This window comes from Rhea americana, unplaced genomic scaffold (assembly GCF_003343005.1).
Source record: "Rhea americana isolate MKP2758 unplaced genomic scaffold, rheAme1 scaffold_154, whole genome shotgun sequence".
NCBI lineage: Eukaryota > Metazoa > Chordata > Aves > Rheiformes > Rheidae > Rhea > Rhea americana.
In genome coordinates this window covers 546203-566202 of record NW_028185639.1, presented here as the reverse complement: position 1 = coordinate 566202, position 20000 = coordinate 546203, and the positions used below count along the sequence as shown (strand labels likewise).

The window sequence follows — 20000 nt, the reverse complement described above, 5'->3', positions numbered from 1 at the left end:
CTGGCACCTGACTTTTTGCCATGCAGCTGCTGAGACAACGGGACGACAGCAGCCCGGGCTAACCTCGCTCGTGCACCAGCTACAAAGCCCCATTAAGAGATGTCTCCAAAAACCAGGCCCAAAAGCAGGCACCGGCCAGCTGGTCCCTGGGAAGGGCGTAACCACCCCGCATCAAAGTCCATACCTCAAAGTTTTCCAGCCTCTACTGATGAATTAAACAACCAAGACTATCAAAATACACAGCAATCTTGCAGCAGTGAAAGTAGTCAAGAACACATGTACGAGTGGGAACCACAGGCTTTTGCACTGCATTTTGACAGCATAAAATCATTAATACTAAATTTAATTTATACCAATCAGACCAAGGTGAAAGTACATGAAATTAACTTGATGCATTAAATTTTGTATTTTATTATGCAATGTACTTTAAAAACTGTACTAATACATCCATGTAGCTGGCAGAAGTGAACCACATCCCTAAATTACAAYAAAAAAWTTGTGTTTCTTTGTACACACGCACWTTTAACTCCCKCAACATTAATGTTGCATGCAATCATCTATCAATAGGTACTGATCATAACTGCTTACAAAACCTTGTCAAACAGCAAAGATAATCATCATAAATAAACCTTATTGATGCCACAGAACTTTACACTGAAACCAGTCTCAAAATCCTAATTGACACTGTGATGATTCATCAGAATACGTTAAAATACTGAACAGTTAGCGACCATCTTTGACAGCTCATGGAGGATAGATGAGATCCTACAGGACAGCAAAGACAGTGGAAAAAAGGAGACGGGAAAAAATTATAGACCAGTCAAACTTTGATATCGGGAGAGATAAYGGAACAAATCATTAAAATATTTATAAGCATCTCAGGTTCATAAGGTTATAAACCASCAAACAAATCTGTTTTTTTTTTCTTTGACAAGATAATTGGCCTCCTGGATAAGGGGGAGCAATAGGGGCAACATATGCTGACTTTAAACAAGGCTTTATATAACTTTGCTTATGACATTCGCATAAAAAAGAGGGAAATACAATCTACAGGAATAGAGCTTAAGGTGAAAGCCAAGAAGAGTTGTAAAAAATTTAAGCAGAAGTATTTACTGCAGTGGTTACAAGGGGAACAGAAATGTTAGTGTGCAACCTAGTATTTTGCAGGAATGTAAGCCAACAGTTCAGTATACATGTTTTAACTGCCAGTATGATATAGCTGAATATACTGGCTAATTTAAATATTGGTTCACTGTCAAACCATGATGGCATTACAAGCATAGATTCTGCAATATTTGGCTAGGCCTGAGTTGGAGTCTGGCTTTGTTGATGATTTCATTAGAGAATATACTTAAAAATCCAATGAACGTCAACCTGGGATACAGTCCAAGCAGCTTACGTGACAGAATCAGAATTCAAAATTATTTTGACAACCAAGGAGATAAGAGAGGCACGATCAAGTGCAGAATATTACCACGAGGAAGGAAAAATCAATTACACACACACAAAGCAAGCACTGTTAAATAACGAGGCAGCAGCAATTCAGGAAAGCCCTGGGAACCGTAGCGGGCTACAAACTTAATACAAGTCGACAGTGTGATACTACTGAAAACAAGGTAGGTCTTGATCTGGGATGCATCATCCGGAGTATCGCAYGCACCCACCACGTGGAGAACAGCCACTCCGCTCCAGCCGCGGTGAGGTCCCCCGCAGCGTGGTGTCCTCGCTGGGACACCACACACCACGGGACGCCCGAAGGAGAGCAGCAAAGCCAAGAGGTGAGGTGTGCCAAAACCGGGGGTGACCATCCCGAGGAGAGGGACGCACACCGAGGGGGTAGCAGGAGGCAGACCGGGGGGAGAGCACCACGGCGTGCTCATGCTGCATCTCCCGGATCAAACTTCTCGACAGCAACAGAGTGTATACGACACACTTTGTCAGGACTTAAGTGGGGAGAACATTTACTCTAACAAAACACACCTACTGCCGTAAGAATCCAAAATACATCCAAACAGAGCTTACAGGATACAGAGATGCAGTATTTGCAGCACTAAATAACGCCCTCATGGCTAAAGGAGCAATAGATGCACCATATCCAGACACCAGYAAACCCTTTTATTAAAAATGTCTTACGACAGTCTCATAAAAACTAGGCAAATACGATCTACATGAGCACAAGAAACAAAACAAAACAAAACAGCAGCAGTAGTCACCGCAAAGCAGGTCATGGAGTTGTATGTAGTTGTGACAAGACACTTCATGCATTCCTGTGTTTTGCTTACCATCAAAAAATTGAAAACAAACTTCTGAAGAGCGATCAAGAACCCATAATTAAAACAGTATTTCAGTGGGAGGGTTCAGTTCTGGAGAAAATATTACAGTAAATTATTACACTAAAGAGAAGTGGCATAACCACACAAATCAATTATTCGAAAGCTGTGACCAGCACTACCAGCAGAGACCAAGCAACACGGCGAAAGGAATACGCCTGTAGGCAGAAGGGGATAAAACCCAAAAAGGAAATCGAGACAAAGTACTTTGCACTGGATGAGAACTTTACGACGGGATCTAGTCTATACCGGTGCTAGGTTTCATTACAAACTTGAGACTTCTGAAATTATTTGCTGAATAAGACTACTGAAGTTCGGAGGATGCCGTATGTTGCTTTGTGTGAAAGAACGATGAAGGAAATCGGCCTGTGTTTGGAAGGAGTGAAATCTGAAACCGTTCTTAGCTCCTGCCACAGTTCCTACAGCACAACTTCATCTTCTTCTGGGCTTAAGCTTGAGCTAATCCTCCCAYTCTTGTCTGATCACAGCGAAACTTTAGGACAAGCGAGTGTTCCAGTACCGTTAGAAAGATGAATGGAATGAGATATTTTCACATTTTTGTCATCTGAACCTATTAATTATTAATCTAGCAATGCTGCCTCTAGTTTCTGAAGAGATTTTCAACCTTCTAATGCTATTGGTCTCTAAATTTTTTCCTGAGAAGGTGAGAACACCTGCATAACAGCCTGAGCCTAGGGAAAACAGGCTTGTTTTTCTAGGTACCCGTCAAGTCCTTTAGTTGTCTGAAGGCCTGAAAAAGCCTGGGCAGCGCATGCAGAAAATCACAGAGCTACGGTAGAGAAGAACTTGTTCATAGGTGAGGCCTCCAGAGGCAGCAACCTTGGAGAAAGCTCTGCAAAACGTTCAGGACATTAATTCTCTTCACCTTTGCACATCCACTTCGGTGGGCCATAAAATGCACAAATGACCAACTGCACTGCACTGCGGTTTTTATGCCACCACACTTCTCACTGGTGTGGCCACCAGTTCCAACGCACCGGTGGCAGCGGCAGTGGGTCATTCCGAATAAACCGGGTATTTTAAACCGTCACCTTTCCTTAGTCCCGACAGCGCAGGTCAGGGGACTAACACRCTAGCAGCCTGTTGACACAAGCAATCCCACTGTTAACATCGCTTCTGACAAGAACTGGGCATTAAAACAAACAGAAAACTAGACGAGGCTAAAGAGAGACTCGTTTCCACTTCCACCTGAAAACRTACCTTACGTCCTCCCCAAAATAAGTTTGTTTCCATACGAAATTCAATGTCAGAACACGTACGTTTCAGAAGCAGAGTTCAGAAGCTAGATAGGAGTCAGGCAAGCGAACAATTTGGGAGCAATTCCCAATCATAACCGGTCTGATTCATTCAAAATTGAACTTTTGTAAAWTAGGTGTGTGAATATACACACACASTAGAAATATTGCCCTGTAAACATACATTTGAAATTGGTCAGATGAAGAAAAATCAATGGCTTTACTCTTCACTGACAAAGCAGTTTGTTCCAAACTATTAAGTAGCAGCTCCTAAAAAACATTCACACTTTAAAAACCATCATTTTATCATTCCCAGCAACAGCATTCCAATAAGCAAGAGTAGCAAGGGCAAGAAAAAGTAATTTTAAATTAAAGTATACGAATACACATTTCTCTCATCTCCATTCAGGAGAGTGATGATAAAGCTTGTAACTAAATAACACTTGTTTTCTTCCACATATTAATCCCTCCGGACAACATGTTCCTGAYGCCACGCTCTCCCGGGGCGCCGGCTCTCGGGGACCCGGTGCACCCCGGTGCTCTTGCTGCAGCTGCTCAGTGAACGTGTGGGCAATCACTAGCRAAGCGTTAGTACCTTCTCACCACGTAGAGTAAGATGTCAGGATGGGAGGGGTCTCGAGATGGCATAAATAAGCCATGCATCCCCGGGGCGATAAATATTCAAGATCTCTCCCCTCTGAAACCCAGCTCGCCACTTCAGAAATACAAAACCTCGCCAGCCCTGATACCTTCATGGACTAAATTCTGGACTCCTGCTGCCTGCAAAGGGGAAGGTGGTAAACAGTCATGTAGCCACGTCACCCATACCCGGAGAACCCTTCTCACGTTCAAAGACCACCAAACACCAACACAACACACAGGGATGCTGCAGTCTCTGACATCCTCCCAGCCACAGCTACAAATCCACCAGGCTGAACCGCTGCATGTGAGGAGGGAAAATACTCCCGTTACCAGCAGAAACAACCRCTGCACAAAGCGGAAAATACAGCCCGAGGAACAGGAGGCCTGACTTAACCTGTAGGAGCCTTCGGGGGATGAGGCTTTATTTTTAAACCTTATGTTAAGGCTCCTTAAAGACGCAGGTTTTCCGTGACTTGGTTTAAAGCMGCTCTGGAGGAAGTATTTGACAGAGCGGAGTGCGACCATCTCCAGGTCAGACGAAACACACGGAAGGACCTTTAGTTCTGGGTTTGCCGTTGCAGAAAGCAGGCGCTGGACCGCTCAGCTCTGCTGCGTGCAGCAGACGGCCCACRAATGACACTCCAGCTGCACTTTTTAATGGTTGAAAGTTCAAAACTAACTGCATTGATACATCCAGACGAAAAGCTGGATGTATCTAGTGTGAAAAACACACTAGACTTCTGTGTTTTTGCACAACGGTGATTTGAAATGAGTGCTACTGTTAAATGGAAAGCTGCTAGAACATCATTAGGTTTACACCAGGCTTTAATGGAAATGACCAAAGAAGGTGCTAYGGCATACTTAAAGGGCACGTTATGAAAAGATACCCTTATTTAATGCATTGATGGCTAATAATAAAAATATAAAAAGSCATTTATGACAGCATCGTGAGCAGAATTTGTGTATTTAYGGAAACTCAGAAATGAATTTATTTTTTCTCTTATTTGCTGAAGATATGGTGGAGGCCTAACAAGTGTACGTAGCATTCGTAAAGTCCTTTTCCCTTAGGGTATTAAAGGGATTTTGTGCATGCATATATATTCACACATACACACACACTGCACACAAGTGCGATAAACGTATCTTTTTCCACTGCTACTTGAACAYTGCCCTGTTGCTGCAGCTGTGTGGTAAGCAGATTACGGTCAACTTGCTCACCTCTGAAAAGCGATGCTTAAATGTGGCAAGTGCTGCCAAATACCACTATAATAAATACAGGCTTCTCGCAAGAGCGCCCGTGGCTCAGGCGGAAACGTGCCAAGGGGACGTCGCTGCAGGTAGCGGGACTCCGGCCTCTGCTGGCACCTGGGCCGGCTTCGCTCCTGCCTTCCCAGGAGCTCGTGCAGCTCCCGGGGCAAAGAGCAGCCCCGAAATACTGCTGCGGCAGGGGGACGATGCTGCCCCGCRCCCCCCTCTCGAGAGCGCCTGTGAAAAGCCGACCCCTCCAGAGATGGCCAGAAAAGAGAGAAGCTAGTGACAACGGTGGAAGTTCTTGTTCTTGAGATGCCACAGGATTTTCTTATTCACAAGGCTCCTAAGAAACCAGAAGTACTATACGCACAGACCTCTGTTCTGCAGACGGTGCTATAAGCAGCCACCAAGGTAGGCCACTGCAGTGCGAACCTTCAGCAGATAATGGARTAATTCACAGGAACATATTACGCTTCATGAGAGCACTTTATTTAGTAATGGAGATCTACTGGTCTCGGCACGGATCGCATTACCTTGGCTCAGAAGAAGCTCCTCTAGTCTGTCAACCGTGTTTTTGCATGTACCGTGAAATACTYTTACTTTATATGGTCCATACTTGCATTTTATATTTAATACTAAGCAGTCTAGTAAATCCATACTGCAAATGTATGGTCTTTTTACAGTGTGTTCAGAGAGGAGGAAGACAACTAAACAGTAAAACAGATTAAGCTTTACGGGCCCAAAGGTTTGAGTAAAAGAGCAAATGCGTAATATTAAAGGCAGACTTGATACGTAGCCGCAGAAGGGGCACAGACGCCGGATCCCGAATTCAGCGCGCTTCACCTGCGAGGAAGGGTTGGCATCCCTCCTGGCGTCTATCCACGAAGCACACCACAGAGCTCCTCGCCGCGTGAGCGGCGGAGTCGTTTCACCTGATGTTGCACAGAGGCGACTTGCGAGTCGCTGGAGGCCGGCGTCCCGACCCCGGCCCGTTCATCCGGACCTGCAAAACAGCGGCCAGCGTACCTGCAGCTCCTAAGGAGGCCAGATAAAAGAATCATATAACTGCCACGGCAGCTACGCAGCATGCATATAGAATTAATGAAAGTTAATTAAGGCTCATATGGATATGCTATGGCAATAAAGATGCACAGAAACAGCTCATTAAATGCGCAAGACACAAGCTATAGTAATGCATAATTAAGTCAATTCCTCCAAGAAAAGGTTTTTTTCATTTAATATTGCATTTCTTCCTGCTAAACAAACGGACATCTGAAGAAATCTGTGSGCTGATTTCCTGTCCACTCTCTAAAATTGTCATTTAAAGCAATTAAAAACAAACAAACAATAAAAAAATCTGCCACTTAGCAACAATTCACCAGCGGTTTATTCCCGTGCTCRCACTGACATGAAAAAATGCACGGTATCTGTGCCTTAGGAAATTACCACTATCGAAAAATGAAAATTCAGGAACAGAACGGTTACTTTAGTYGTTGACTGTTAATGATTTCTCCTACCTCGACAAACGCATGCCGGTTTTGACCTGCACTACCTTCCCCATTTACTAACTGTACTCGCYTCTCAGAAAAAGCCTGGCACCGCACCAGAGTGCTGAAGGTGAAAGAATGTAGTAGTTGCTGGTTGAATCTACTATAAAAGATCTACTATATTTACCATTAAAAAGCTCCTAACCTCTTAAAACTCTATTTAGTACATTTAACTCTCCAAGGAGTTTAAAAGACACTATTTTTAACAAGATGTTTACACTATAGCTCAAGACCAGATGCTAGAAACACATTTTTGTCCTGGAGTTTTCCAAACTCAAGAACTTGGTATTTCAGTTATAATCCTTATTTTATCTCCGTGGAGATACTTCTAGGACCACCGTGTTTTCCAAACGGAGCATCTATAGTAGCTGCACATCAATTGGTAAGTTTTGATTTTGTGTTARAAAAAAGGAAGTGATTTTGTATTTTCTCCTTTCCAGCCGGGTTTCAACACGCCTAGCCAAGTATAAAATACCGAAAACCCATTAATGATAAATTTTGCCCCAAAGCGTACATTTCTGTGCTCCGGGGGAGCGAGCATCACTGTAGGGCACACACGTCGCAACACTGCGCCCAAAGGGAGCCTCCCCATAAACAGCCGGCCCGGGGAAAGAAAACGTTTCCTTTATTTGCTGCATGGGAAAGTGAGGTAAAACCTAAACCAACTTTCAGCACGAGCTCAGTTTACATATTTAAACTTCAGTGGTGCCAAAGCTGCAGCCTAACTGGCACCGAGAAAACTAACAAAAAAAAGTCCTATATTGACAAAACACACAGTCATAATAAAACCACATCCAGTTAATAACTTTGAAAACTAATGTTAACTCCTGGCACAATAGAGAAGCCTTCTTAAACACAATAAAACAGGAATCTAATTTACTCTCAGCTCCTTTTCAAAACATTACTCTCTGCCCACAATCACATTCAGATTACAAAATTCTTTTTGTAGTTTTCTTCTAGCAGTGGGAATAAAATAAACCACTTAGATGACAGTAAAGTGTCTGTAAAATATATAACAGCAATAACTCCTGGTGGAAACGGGGCAGATATGCCTAGGAGGGCTACAGCCTGCAGCACGGCAGGAAAGGCAGAGGGGAAGGGTGTTCCTTGGAGAGGGATGCTGGACSGCTTACCTGACACCCAGGCTTGATTGAGGGTGGAAGAGCAAAAACAGCAGCGTATCGAAAAGCTCTGCTCATCTGAAAGATCCACAGAGAGGGCTGCAACAGGACGGACGTTACGACCGTGACTACGGGGAGAGCGAACCCACGCGCAGAGGTAAGTTGATACCACAAAGCCCAAGAGCAACGCCATGCAAGCTCCAGCCGCCTTTAGTCCTCTCCTTTYTTTTTTCTAGGCAGGTAAACAGGAGGACAGAAGGGAACAGAGGAGGCAAAGCTAAATGAGACTTCCAAAAGTTTTTTTACTGTAGATTTAAAGCAGGGCAAGGGGCTGGCAAAGGCAGCTGGCGGCAGGTCTCCCTCCTGCCAGCTCCTGCCACAGCTCAGGGCACTCAATCCACGCAAAACCACTCCGAGGAAAGCCAACATCACCGCATGTTTCATTGGCACGACGGCATTTCGGGGATGCAGCGGTGCGTTACTCCCACCAGCAAGCAAGGCGGTTGCCTTTGCCTTCCCCGTCGCAGCGGGCCACGGCCCCCAGCCTCACGCCGCACCTCCAGGACCAGCGGCAAGATCAGGAGGAGATACASCGTGGACGGCAAACCCAAAGCCGTGTTTACTCCGTGCAAATCCTGCTTGTGTCTCCCAAGTGTAAGAAAATTTGCCAGTGCGATGTGCGGGAATGCACGGGCCCCGAGAARTCATGCTGCTCCCTCGCACCAAACGCGGTCAGTCTCCTCCAGCCGGGGACCACGGCCCAGGCCCGTTCCCAGGCTTCCCAACAGTGACATGACTAAGTGGGTTTTTCTGTGACTGGAGCAGAGTCGTAGAAATACATTAATTCGGATACACGAAAAGTTACATAAAATTTAAGGCAAGCCAATGTAAATCAAATGCCCTGATGAACGRAGCCCTGGACGACCACATTATTATGTGCGTTATGGGGAATGTACCCTTTTAGCACCAGTCGCTGGCTACATCTTTTCAATATGTTTAAATACGTTCTCACAGAATTTAATTGCTTAATTTCTTGATGAAAGAAATTAAGCCTCCAGATCACCAACTGCACTTTAAAGCTGAAGAAGAGAAAATGTGAATGAATACGCCACTGCAATGCACATCCTCCTGCAGAGTCAATGCCTTTGCTTTTTAGTTTGGGCTTTTTAGTTTGTTTTTAAAAGTGCTGAATGTTTACAGGTAACATCAGTGTCGAATCCACGGCTTCAATGAAACACGGGTCAAAATACCTTTAATACTAGGTCTCCCACCGGCTCCCGAGACGGAGCGCCGGGGCTGCGGAAGAGCAGTCGCACRAGCTGTGCCGCTCGCCCCGGTGACAAGCAGCGTGAGAAGTGTCTTTTGCATTTAGCAGTTCTGAAAAACACTTGAAGCAAAAGAATCTTTATTACAATACTTAAAAAAGTAAATCTCAACTCAATTTTCAAGAAAAAAACAGAGTATTTTCCACGCTCAAAATTATTTGCCAAACTTGCCTGAAGTTTATGACTACTTCTAGCTGACCTAACTGACATGTTTCAGTGAGTAAGGACTCGAGCAAATAGTTTGTCAGGATTTAATTACTTTGCTTTTTTGTGTATTTGTACACAAGTCACTGCATGCAAACACGTAGTTATTATTAGGTTTACTATCTAGGGCCAGCTGCAATTTTAATAATATTATAAAAAGCTAAAAAAAAAAACCCACTCCCAAACCAAAATATTCTCAAGGTTCAACAGCTCATTCAGATTTAGTTTAGCTGAGAATAAACTGCTTTGGAAGAAAAGGAAATTAGCTTCAGCTCCCTTATGGAGGGCTTTGGGTAGGCAGCCTCAACTTTAAGAAAGTTTTGCAGAATGCAGATACACGTATCGGCAGCAATGCCATTACTTTGAATTAATTCAAAAGCTAATTTTAATGGACAATAACAGATTATTCAAGAATGGAAAGTGTACTTTCCATTAAGATGCAAACTCACTGCAACAGGCACATACCACCTGGCACTGGCACTGATACATAAAAGAAGCATTTCTTTGGGTAAATCCTACGCATTGTACTGCTGCAAAGCCAACACCACATATAGTAATATAATAACGCTCTTGTGCACTTTTAACCTTGCTAGTAAGAACTAAAATTTGCAATAACTTTGAACAGATAAAAGGGCTGGCAAAGTCAGAGATGGGAAAGACTGCCATTCTTAATTTAATGGCAAAACACCACGTTTAAAAAACGTACATTTTTCTGCAACACGGTGATAACTGTTCTCAAAACTGAGTGTGGGAAGGGAGGGGACTCTGAGGGTACGTTTTTAGCAGCACATGCAGCAGCTTCAAGGTCCAATTCCACGTAACAGTAACTGGAGTTGTAGATACAATCTGAACAGCGTTGGGTAAAAATGGGCCCTAAGGAGTCGTAAGTCACACAGCCCAACGTGAATACTGAGCGAGCAACTTTGGCCCCTAGACTTGACACCTACGAAATGTTCTACCACAGCTTCTCCCTGGCCAAAAAGCACCATTTGGGTTTTCAAGCATAATGACACCTTCTTGCGCCACAGACTGCTTTTGTTGTAATGAATGAATATCGCGTTCATACGATGTGAGACAGATACAATTCACTAATTAAGGCAGAGGATAATGGACATTTTTGAGTCCAACAGAATTAGCYCACAAGCTTCAATGTACACGCTTTGCAATCTGCTAAAATAATTTTCTTTAACTTTTTCCACAGGTTATTTTCAAAGTTGTTTTACTGTATATAAAACCATCACGCTTTGGAACCACACATAGGCTTTCTGCATAAAATATCACCTTATCTCTGTATAAGCAAACTATTTTAACTCCCTAGAGCTATTTAGCTAACCACTTGCTGTGACCTCTGAATTCTTATCCTGAATTATATTTTTATGTACTATATAAAGGTACTGTTATGTTACTGTTTTTATTCCAGGTGCCAAAAAGGACAAGTTTATTGCCAACTGCTTGCTCTATGTCTTTTAAGACTTAACTGACCCAGCAGACTGATTTTTTATTAATTCATATGTGAATGGCTTATGAAGAAAATTACATCTAGCATGAAGGAAAAAATCAGCAATATTTATAGAAAAAAATCAGCACCCAGAAGCGTTGCACTGCTGGTATGACTGAAAAGCCCTGCACCAACATACAGGAGCGCTCTTCTTTACGTTGTTATGCTTTGTTACACATTATTTGTGCTTACCATTAAGGCTGCTGTCAGAGGGCAATGCCTCTGAAGATCCCTACTGGAAAGGTCACAAGTCCTGCAACACAGCCATGGAGCTCCTTTTAAAGCAGATAACTCAATGGAGCTCACGACTATTGAGACGAAGGTCGCTACAAACATGGGTAGGCTGCAGATTACAGCACCAATGAGACACAGCTCTCTGGGGATCCSAGAGTGGTTGGGGCTCAAAGGGACTTAGCGAGACTCTACCGAGCCTCTAGATGTGTCAGCAGATCATCCATGAGAGCTGCAGGAAGCCTASGGCTGCAAAGAGAAAGCAAAGCCTTGAATGTGTCCAAGGATGGTGCAATTGCAGAGACCACAGCCAGAACCCACTTGCCCTTTCTGGACATGGGACCAACCTCTTCGACTCTCTGTTGGGCTAGAAGAAACTTGCYCCTTGGAAAACTCACCCATCTGCTTTCCCTGATAGGATTCATGCCACCAACCTCAGAAGGTTCCCCTGGCTGAGCCACAGACATAGGGCGTGTGGCATATGGCCACATGTCCCTCATCAAGACGAATTCAGCCTTTTCTCACAGGCATCGAGACGTTGGAAGAGTCTTTGCCCTCTTACTGAGACTCRGAAGAAAGCATTACCCCACGCCCAGATCTCCTACTTTTAGATCTTAAAACTGCAAGCAAAAATACAACGTGCATCTCCAGAATAAATGCCCTTCCAAAAGCATTTCATCATTTATTAGAGGCCTGTAATTAAAGAAACCAAAAGACTTATTTAATCTCCAGCTTCTTCTGAATGCTTAACATTATAAAATGATCTACTTGAATCCAGCTACCGCAGGACTGGAAGCTGCACAAAAACGGCAGAAACTGAAGTAAATCTTAACTCTACGCTGAACTAATCTCAACTATTATAAAAACTTAACCTTGACAATACACAGGAAAAGGGGTTACGCCTAATAACCATTTAGACTGTTAAAAAGAAAAAAAAAAACTGAAAGACTACTGAACAGTAGGCTTCTGTGCTATGGACAGTATAATACTAAAAATCTCAACAATAACAGAAAGTAGGCTTGTAAAAAAAAAATACTTAATCAGTACTGTGTGGTCCTACAGCACACGCAGCTCTGCTCCAGTGGCTGTCTGCTGAGACTATATTATGAAAGAAAATCCTCCACTGCTAGGAAGTCTGTTCTGGGCTCTGAAACCTACAGAAAGTCATCTATTTTTATAATCACTGATGTCTTCATAGCTCCCCTTAAGTCAACAGAATGAAGATTATTATCCATGTCATTACTAGCATTAGGACAAAAAGAAGATATTGTTGGCTGCTGAATTAGGCATAAACCTGAATAATCTTTTAGGAGAAATTCCAGCTGCCTTTATCAGCAGGAAATATATAACACTCCAAAACTGAATAAAAGGAAGGAACAAATCAGACTAGTGAAAACCACGCTGATACAACCGGAATGAGAAGTCCTAGGTCAGCCTCGACGCCGCAGGAGGGCCGGGACGCTTCCAGCTTACCCCCGGCTGAGCCGCCGCGCAGCGGAAAGCTGCGGCGCGAGGGTGGTCCCCCCTCCCAAAGGGTGCCACCGAGGCCGGACAGCAAGCGCCGGCAGCAGCCCGGGCCTTCCGCCCAGCGGGAGCGGGCTGCTCGCCCACCGCGCAGCGAGGCCGGTTCTCCTTACGGGCTTCTGTACGCGTCCCCCTTCCGAACCTCAGCGGGGAAGTGCCTCCTGGAAGAGTCCAGTCCCCCTCGAAGACGTGGCACTTTGCGCCTCTTCCCCACGAGCCACGTCCTCTGCACGGGCGTAGGGAGTTCATCAGCCGSGTCAAGGCACAGACTAAAATGAGAGGACCGGCACGCTTCAATTTTGAGAGAACAAGAGTGACTTCTACAGGGCCACACGTGCTGTTTGAAAGAGAAGAGCAGAAACCGTTAGAGCCACCATTACTGAAGCKCTTTGGACTAATTCACCTGCGTTTGCTATAAGCATGCTTTAAGAGCAAATACTGTACTTTGGACATGAAAACGGAAAGCCGAGAGGAAGAACACACAGTTTTGCAACCTGAATTTGCAGCGAGAGGCTGTACTGCGCTCTGATCAGAAGGACGAGCAAGCCAGCTCAACGGAGCACTGTGCACAAAGCCGCACAGCTTCTCGCCCCAAAGTAACGCCAGTAACCGCACAAGAGCGCGCGCGGGGAAGCGATCACGTTTCRCAAACAGCTGCGAAAAGAAACCCGCTCCTTCCTCTTCGTACGGGCTACACCGGACGTGTATCGCGGCGGGAGAACGGGCAAGCCCCACCTCACAAAGCCAGCTTCTCCCCGCAGGATCAGCACGGGCCAAAGATAAACCTCCACCGGTCTCCCTCCTCCACCCTAGAAAAATAAAACAGAAAAAAAGACATCTTCCAGAGAAAAGTTAAACCCTCCCCTCACCTTTCCTGACACTCACTGTGTTCTTCCTAGGGAGGGAACGGGTTCCTGCAGTGAAGCTAGGTGCTGCATGAGAACCCSCTTCCCCGAACCCACAAAGCCCTTCCTTTGGCAAACCAAATAAATCCTTTCCCATATTTTCCTGAGGTTTTAATTGTATGATAGATCTCCGTCTGGAAGCCAGGAGAGATGTCCTGGAGACATCCACAGTAAGAATTATGCTTTGTGAAATCCTAGACTGAAATTTCAAGTAATTCTACTGTGGCTGGAACAGAATAGTTTTAAGTAGCCACTGACCTCAGATATTTTTCTTCTTTTTTTGTGGCAAAATGGAAGAAGATTTTGTTTTCTAACCAAAACAACTCAGTCAGAAGGTAGTCAAGAAAAGTATCTGCAATTTTGAGCATTTTTTTTCTGTCTTGAGTGACATGAAGTCTTCTCTGCCATTAAACGATTTTGACTCATTTTTACACAGAGAAGCAAGAAAACCATATGGAAGAGGAGTATCTGTAAGCACATGCTGAGTAAGGAGCTATTACTCCCCCCCCCCCAGGTAAATGCTGACTTTTTGGAGCCTTGCATGCAAACGGCTAATGGCTATCTTTTTAAACAGGCTGTGAAATGATCCTCGAGGAATGTAAGGGTCTGAAAGCAGTGCAGTTCTCCTCCAGCCAAGACCTACATAAAACTTTTGAAAGACAAATCCCTGGACGAGATGGACCGCAAAGAAAGAAGGGATAACTGCTGCACATCTGAAGCAATAAGCTTTGCAAGAATTACTCATTTATCAAGAACAGGTAATATTAAGTGTTTTGAAAAGACATTTATGTTTCTTAAAAGATTTCTTCCATTTCACCTGGGTATTCAGAAGAGGGAAAGGAAACAGAATGAAAGATGCAGATTATTTTCCTAAGCTCCTCTAGAAATATCAGGGAAGTACAGAACAAGCAAAAGAAAGAAAAGAGCGTTTTCCCCTGCTTTGTCGGGCAGGAGGGGGAGGAAGCTTTTAAAAATGAGGAACTGTTATTTGCTCTTGGCAAGAAGGAACCTTTATTCTTATGAATGACTGATTGAATCATTTAATTAGTTGTGATTTAAGGGAATTAAAATGTTAGAGAGAAGGCTGGCAAGGATTTCAGATGATTAAAGAGATGCCCTAGTCACAGCCACTCCAGAGAAGTAACATCTTCAATAAAAATTGCTATAAAACAAGAGAAAATGAACWTTTTTTTCCAAATGGTGCGTTTTTACTATGGCTTTCCGAAGAAGCATTTGAAACCGGAATCGATGTGGCTCTCAAGTTTTCTGCTTCCAGAAGTTTGTGGGTCAAGGTCATTGTGACAACGGGAAGAGAAACGAAGAGTTGCTGGATCATCTGAAGTTAAACGGTATTAAGTTCTTTCAGTAAATACAGCTGTTCAGTTTCCAAAAATGGCTCAAGTAGAGATACTGAGAAAGACGCGATTGCCTCTACTTGCAGCTCCAGAAAAAAAGGCAGTTTTGGTGGTTTAGATTTAGCATAGGTCAGAAAAAAAGGACCAAAGACTCATGTCAATAAATTGTATCATTTTCAACTTGAGACAAGCCAAGTACTAATCAGTGAGCTAAAAAGGGCAAGACGACAATGAAGTGTGTGGTTTGGCAGTGACAGCAGAACAAAATACGTATTTTACTTCCAAGAAGCAGGGTGCAAAGCAATGGGTTGTCAAACAGATCATCCCATTCAGACAAGCCAGCTGGAAACCCACAGCTCCGCAAGCCAACATATTTGCGTGAAAGCAGAGAAGGAGAAACATGCAGAACAAGGACAGCGTACGGGCAAATGAAGGTATAGTGCAGGAGGACGGACCGGAGCGGAATGGGACATCTGAAAGGTAATTTCTTGTAATTTATTACTGCTGCCCATCGGTACGCTGCATTGATCTGAGCCGGAGGTAAGCAGAGAGCTGCAGAACTAAGCTAAGAAACCGGTTAGGAGAAAGCTCAGGACTCAGGGTGGTGACAGAAGGTAAGAGAAAGTGGAAGTTCAAAGGGAACTTCCTTTGAAACCCAAATTGGGTTTTGAAACCCAAATTCGATCAGACTGTTGGGAAGTTTTCACATCCATAATGAGAATCTGGACTGAAGTCAGTGTAACAGYGCAGAAAATGTGCCTCCTATCAACATATCTGAATAATTAATTCAGAAATAAAAGCAGTTTYGAGGTTAGCAAAGCTCCTTCATTGCTCTTTGAACAATTTGCAACTTTCAACAACTTGTAACGGTGCATTTGGAGCTGTGTATCAGGTCACACTTACACGACCTAGGCGTCCACAGAAACACATGGAAAATGTAACTTCCTACAGGCAAATAAAAATGAGAAATCCTTGTAACTGTATTGTGAAAACTAAACCTAATACATGCTCCTAAGGGTTGGAAAACTAGAAGAACGGAGCGGCATAAATTGCATTTGATTGGTTCAACGATATGCAAAATATTCACGGACGGCGAGCGCCGGAGCTTCGAAAAGGACGCTTTCAGGAACCGCGAACCTACGGCACGACTTCTGAAACGAACAACACACTGAAGCCTGGTGTCAATTTAAATGCACTGAACACCAGAAAAATGCCCCCAACTAAGGCTTCAAACTTGTACAGCACATTTCCACTCAACCCAACTAGATTGCCTGTCACATCTGACATGGCTTGTCAAAAGTTATCCTTCACTGCTCATGGGCAACATGGAGGGTCAAAAGACCAAATACAATGGTCCAACCCAGCCCATTTTTTTTCCCGTCAGAGCAGCAGATATTGAACTCTAAGATGACAAGACAGAGCAGGCTGAAACGGCTGCCAGAGAAACAGAAGCTGTCCAAAGCCGGTGATCTGAAGGAGAAAAACCAGCCCATCTGTGCATGTCAGGACTGGGGATCAGACGCTGACAATCGCGCACAAAGCAAGGAGAAAGCCGAGGAACTTAAAGTGTCCTTTGTAAGCCGTTCTAGCTGTTAAAAAGAAGAAAAGACACACTCACGGGATAATYTGAAACATAAGAGATAAAAGGAAAAAAGAACGTGCGCCATGTCTTTAATCTAAMTCTATATTACGGAGAGGGGATTTTTTGGTCTTCAAAAAAGAATGTATTTCAAGGTTTTTTCCCTCACTCGTGGTTTATTTTTAGAAAGATACCCTGAAAGTTTGAAAAACCTAACATCCTTTCCAAAGAGACTGAAAATCTTTATCAACTGYTTCAGTCAAGCAAGTTGCCAACTGCGATAAGGGGAGGCATTAAATAGTAATTTCTGCTTACGAAAAAGCACTTTATTTACAGCTGCAAAGCAATTTGCCCCATGCAYGTTGCACCTAGCAGCCTTACGCCTCCTTGCACGGGTGCCATCAGAAGCTGACCAACAGTTACGGAAAACTTTTTTTGTCCTGTGGAGTTACCTGGGGCCAGGGGAGGTGCGAGGAGGTGGCGGTTCAGAGCRCCACCAGCTTAAGCTAACGAGGGAATCTGGATTTAATACCCATTCAGCAGCTCCAGAAAGTTCATGTTTGCTTTTGACRGTCCAACTACACTAGCTGTGGCTGCAATCACGGTAGTTGACTATGTAGTGACATTTATTTTCAAAACATGGACGGCTAAAAATTTAATACTGAAATATGAAAGCTTTTTTTTTAATCCTATGGTAATTAAACATTTTTTTTTCCCAGAACTGTGCCCAGTTTTGTTGGATAACCTTTTCATCTGATCTACCGTATGTCTCAGTTTGATTCTTAGCATGTCACATATATATAAAAGTCATTATTTTCTTTTGCAGATTTTTTGCAGTTGCTGCTCTTTTGTGTAAGGCCCTCCAGATCGCTTAAACTGCATATATACATTACTATAGACATGTAAATTCACCCACTTCACTTCGTATGCATAAATGATCCTCCTGAATGAAAAAAGCTAGCATCTTAGACATTTTTAAGACCTTAATCTTCAGTTAAGAAACAACAAAATCTAATTTCCTCGGCTCTGCTCTCGTATTTGCCTTTGCAAATTGTCTCGCGCCTGGGTTTCGCCCTCGTGCCCCGCGCGCCCTTTGGCGGGGCGGTGGCGAGGACGGTGCCGGGGAGGCGCCGGGCGCCGTTCCTGCGGGAAAATCCGTCCCGAGGCTCTCGGCGTATTCACGAGCTGCAATTTAATTCAAGTGCACTTAAGTTCCAGCAAACACAAAGCGGCCGGCAACACTATGTTGTGTATTAGGCTCCATCCGAGRAAGGAGAGGAGGGTAAATATCAGCGCTGCAGCCGGCGGGAGAGGATAACCTGCCCGCACATAAGCCACCCCAATTAGCCCAGGCGAAAAGAGCTTTGGTCCCCCGAGGAGCCCGGGGAAGCCTCGGCACTGCTGCTCCCCACGCTCCGGTGCCGTCTCGAAGCTCGGGCCGCGCTGCTAAAGCGAGCCTGCCACCCGGCCCCCTCCCCAAAGCAGCCCGGGGAGGAGGACGCTGCYGTGCAGAGGGGGAACAAGGGTGGTGAGGAAGAGGGTCCTCAAATGAGCCGCGATTCCCACGGCCCTCCTCCGCGGAGCTCTGCCCAGGCTTGGGACACTGCGGGAAAACGCTGCCGGAGAAACGGCATCAAGGTGGGGATCTTTAGCACGCATCCTCGCAAAAGCTAGAGGAGGATTTTCAAGTTTAAGAAAAATAGTTCCAATATTACTGAMGGCATTTTGAACCGATCTGATTAACACGCCTTTTCTCCAAAACTCCTTAGCGGCCTTCCTGTTACCAAACGCAGCCCCATCGGTGAAAGGTTACTAGAAACACTGCACGCATTTCCAGCACGTGAGCGTATGTGCCGAGAAACGACTCCCTCCTTAATTTTCCCAGCTTACSAAAAGCTCTGAAAACGCATATTTCCAGACCTTTCTGCAGAGAAACCTGGAGAGGCATGAGATGCATGAATTCACAACATCGAATAAGGAAGGGCAGAAGCAGTCGAGAAATMAAAAGCTAAGGAATACCTAATTTAAATCAGCGAGAACATAACTGTGTTCAAGAAAATTATTACTTCTTTAAACAGAAACAGAATTGCAACCGGGTATACAGCCCGATGCCTCAGCGCTACAGGGCTTCGGGAGAACACTGTCGAGAGGCCGYGGAGATTTTCAGAGCCCAAGCGACCTGGGTTCCGAGCAGCAGCACGCGCATTTTCACTGTGCGCTCCATCAGAAAGGCTCGGTGGTTTTTGAGACGATAGGCGAAATACGCCGTCCCTTGCTGCTGGTGCGGTGCCGCTGCACGAGCACCCTGGGCAGAGCACCTCTGCGCACACGCCGTTTCCGCGCTACGCTCCAGGCTAAACGTTCCTTGTGTATATACCAGTAAATTCAACAGCCTCTTTAACATCTGAGAACGAATTACTGACAAGTCATTTTTTGCTCCATATTGCAAGTCAATGTGGCAACCCTGTTTTTTCTTCCTATTATAAACACGCGCTGCACCTCGGCTCGGCGTCGTTTGGATGCTGATACAAGATTCATAATGGCTGTCAGAATCTGCAATTTTTCCTTTTGTTTTATGAGGTCAGGCAATATTACCTGCACTGATGTATTCCATTTTCCCAGCTGAAAACCTTCTCATTTGAGCACGACAGGTTGAGGGAGTCATGATTTTGCAACCTAGCATGTGAAACACAGCACGAGGGGGCAGGTGGCTAACCCCACGTTCTCCTTTTGCTCTTGTCCACTGGCAACAGTAAATTAAACTGTCAAAAATGGAATTGTCCTGTCATCAGCACAGCTCTAGCTTCAGAAGTATTGCAACATCAGATATATTTCTAATTCTGCATTTCCCTGCACCTGTAATTTCATCAGGAGCTCGCACTGGACCATGGTGAGAAGCTGTCCAAGGGACACTGGCACCGGGAATTCCTTTGGAGCTTTGACGTGGCATTTCAAAGACAGAAATTAATGAACAATACCGGCAATTTGTTACATATAAAAAAACCGCTCAGTGCGGGGTCTTGACCTTCCACAGCGCTTTGAACCCCAGCAAAAGGGCAGAAACGCTAAGGTGGGTCTGACACAGGTCTGGAAGAGCGTCGCGCGGAAGGAGCGCCGGCGAAAGCGAAGAACAGAGCGCGTTCGAACGTACTAACCACGCGGACAAAACGGACTTGCTGGTGCTCCASGGGGGCGCGCGGTAAATCACGGTCGTCTCATTCCCAACCTGGAA

At 44.7% G+C, this 20000-nt stretch overlaps 1 protein-coding gene and 1 long non-coding RNA gene across 5 annotated transcripts in view; both read right to left on the bottom strand.

The window, feature by feature from the left end:
• MGMT (O-6-methylguanine-DNA methyltransferase) overlaps positions 1 to 20000 on the bottom strand; it is a 161296-nt gene that overhangs the window by 58952 nt on the left and 82344 nt on the right. The window lies entirely within an intron of this gene.
• Positions 5947 to 8381, bottom strand: LOC146598744 (uncharacterized). Its single transcript, XR_014895215.1, has 2 exons — positions 8160 to 8381; positions 5947 to 6514 (listed from the first exon to the last, which is right to left on the bottom strand). It is a non-coding gene; the product is annotated as an uncharacterized LOC146598744 (long non-coding RNA).